A 3,070-nucleotide genomic window follows, 5' to 3' on the forward strand; every position below is an offset into this window, starting at 1 on the left:
GCAAAGTAGCTACGGTGTACGAACAACAGTTGCATCCGTTGGTAGAGACATCTCACGCAGATGTGATTTTTTTTAGAAAATATTATTTTCTTGCCTAGATTGTTTGATCACTCTAGTAGTTGATAGATTTTTTTTCTCAGCGAGGTGACAAAATTTATATACGGCATACAAAATGAAACTCAGAAACTCAAAGAATATGCATGTATTGCATGACAAGGAATTCAATATTTATTATTGCATGTAACCACAATCTGATACATGAAAATGGCCTGAAAAGTAGAAATTTTACAATCTTTCATCAACATATATATGATATTGTATCAAGTCCTATATATTCTTTCTAATATTTTGCGTAGCACGCTCGACGCTGCTATCCGAATTTAACAAGTCCTACTGATGATGGGATCTTGTATGGCACCTGCAAGTACAAAGTATCGATTTCAGTAAAAGAAAGTAGCAGAAAATTGTGAAGGTTAGTAAATTATACTAAATTCTTCCTTACAAATTTGTACGTACACTCACGTTGGATGGATGCCAAAGCTATGTCAGTATGCAATAAACTTTTGCTATCCTTTTCAGTTAAAATAGGTCATCAAGCACACAAGCCATAGCGGCTACCACACAAATGGAAATACATGATGAAATGCGGATAAGAAATAAACTCGATGGGATCTGAATGAATGAATCTACGGAAGATCGACCAATAATTTTTCATTGACTGATCATGCATGTAAGAGTGTATATATATGGGGTCTCGCTAAAAAAATCCAACCTTTTTTTCTGTGTAGTATTTCAGGTGAACATACATCTTTGTACGGCCACAAAGCCTTTCACCGTCCCTTTGCCTAATTCCTGTAAAAAAAGGAGTGCTTGGGAATCACAAAAATATAATAAAACAGGGAAGTATAAAAAAAATTTCCAACTTTGATGATATTTTTATCCACCATACCTGAAGAGACTCTAAACGACCATGATTAGCGACGGGATTGTATCTCCTAAATCCTAGACTGCATTAATCTGTCAGCTGTACCTCATGTGGTTCTGCATCACCACATCCGAAGGATAATCTTACCTTAACGATCAGAACACACTCCTTGACAGATCTCACATCGCAAGAAACCAAGAACGAATGGTCTGGACTTCTTGTCTGGTTCGCCCTTGCCTGCATCAGACGTATAATATGAAGGATATTACTGCGGTAATAAGAAATACTACAACCTGAACTTCACGCAAATTCGTCGCCACCAAAATCGGAAAGCCTCCTAGCTCCCACATGAATCGGTAACTCACCTGCAGTAACGGGAAAAGAACTCAATCCTGAATCACTTCATCTCCACGTCGTCTCCATAGCTGTTTGCACCATCTCAGGATAGGCCACATCGACATTCATCGACACGCCCTAGAGATCCGGCACGCCACCACCATGGCAGTAAGGGATCTTACAAGTTACTACGCCAGGGACCCCTTGGCGCCTCCAGAACGTCCATCTTGTAACCTGAGGCCACTGGTCACCGGCGGGGAGGGATCACCGCATCACGAACTGCCGTGAGGTGAGTTAGATGAGAGAGGGAAGAGGCGGCTAGGTTTGGGATTGCAAGGGGTTGGGACTGCAGCGTGCGGTTGTGCGCTAATCCCTCGTTCGTGGCAGATGGGGTATGGTAGTCGTGATTGGTGGGCTGGGCTTTTAGTTTCCTTCTTCCAGAGTTGCAATCCGTAACATGGACAACGGATGTGGACTGCAACACATATACGCGTATCTATCATAAAATTTTGCAACGAATATTTAAATGGTTGCCAAGTATGCGTTGTTGTAGCGGGGTTTTTCTTGTAGTGATATAGCACCCTAATAAGCAACAATTGAATGCATGCTTATGATCCATTAGCATAAACCAAGTCACATGAGATTATCATTTCATGTTCCTATTCTTAATTAAAACCTATATGATTCACTAGCATCACTTAGGTATAAACCCTAGCCTGTTACCACTTGTTAGCACCATTGATCATCAATCCTATATACCATACCATTAGGATCAACCTCAACCATCATAATTTAGTAGCACCATAATAATAAACCCTAATACCAACATTGTGTAGCAAATCACATTACATGCTCCTAATCAACTAAACCCTACTTAGGAAATGATAAGTCACTTAGCTTAGAAACTATTAGTGATTACTTAGTGAAACAATTGTGAAACCATAGTAAACCCTAATAGCTAATTTATAGAACCATCTTAATAACCATCCTTTGATATGATGTATATGGGAAACCATGGTTATAACCATATCAATACCTGCTACATATAAACCCATTCTACTTAAAGAACCCAAGTAGTTCCTATTGGTGAACTAAATGAATTCAATAGTAAACCCTAGAAAGCCATAGCTCCTATGCATAGTAGTTCATATTCTTATTTAACCTGTTCTTCAAAAGTTATTCTTTTAAAGTACAAATGACAATCAAACCTTAGAAGCCCTATCCTTCTTTGAAATACTAAATATTTCTTAAACAACATGTTCTTCAAAAGTTATTCTTTTGAAGTATCGTATAAGTAATCATCAACCATGTTTGGTAGAACTTAAAATGGACAACTATTCTTTACATATTATTCCACCACTATTCTTTATGTGTAAGATTGTTATGATGTCATATATCACTTGTTAAGATGTTAATTTAACCAAACCCTAATAAGAACCTTGTTTGAGAACCATCCTAAAAGTACAACCAACCCTAAAGAAATCTTTTCAACTCATACATCCTAAATCATCGAGGTTAGGTTACGCTCGGGACGATTGCATCTCATACTATGCATTATAGCATCTTTGCCAGTTCTTTAAACATTGTCCTTACTGGACGATGATGGTATTTCAGAATTTGGAGTTATCACGTATCGAAGCTTTTGCCTCGCATAATCTTGCAGTCAAGAAAGGCAAGTTCATCGCTTGCTCATGTCATTTGATTATTTTTATCAAACTATATGCAAAGTACTATACTTATCACTCATGCATTGAAAAGCAAATATTATTTTACAATTATGAATATGACTATGTGGTGGGCAATGGAACC

The 3,070-nt window shown here is 37.9% G+C and overlaps 1 long non-coding RNA gene across 1 annotated transcript; it reads right to left on the minus strand.

Annotated features, from left to right (window-relative positions):
* Positions 1-332: 332 nt before the first annotated feature.
* On the minus strand, positions 333-1,046 carry LOC124681615. The gene is made up of 3 exons (XR_006995957.1): positions 950-1,046; positions 773-852; positions 333-418 (listed from the first exon to the last, which is right to left on the minus strand). It is a non-coding gene; the product is annotated as an uncharacterized LOC124681615 (long non-coding RNA).
* Between the last annotated feature and the right edge of the window lie 2,024 nt (positions 1,047-3,070).

Source organism: Lolium rigidum, unplaced genomic scaffold, assembly GCF_022539505.1.
Source record: "Lolium rigidum isolate FL_2022 unplaced genomic scaffold, APGP_CSIRO_Lrig_0.1 contig_49018_1, whole genome shotgun sequence".
NCBI classification, from domain to species: Eukaryota; Viridiplantae; Streptophyta; class Magnoliopsida; order Poales; family Poaceae; genus Lolium; species Lolium rigidum.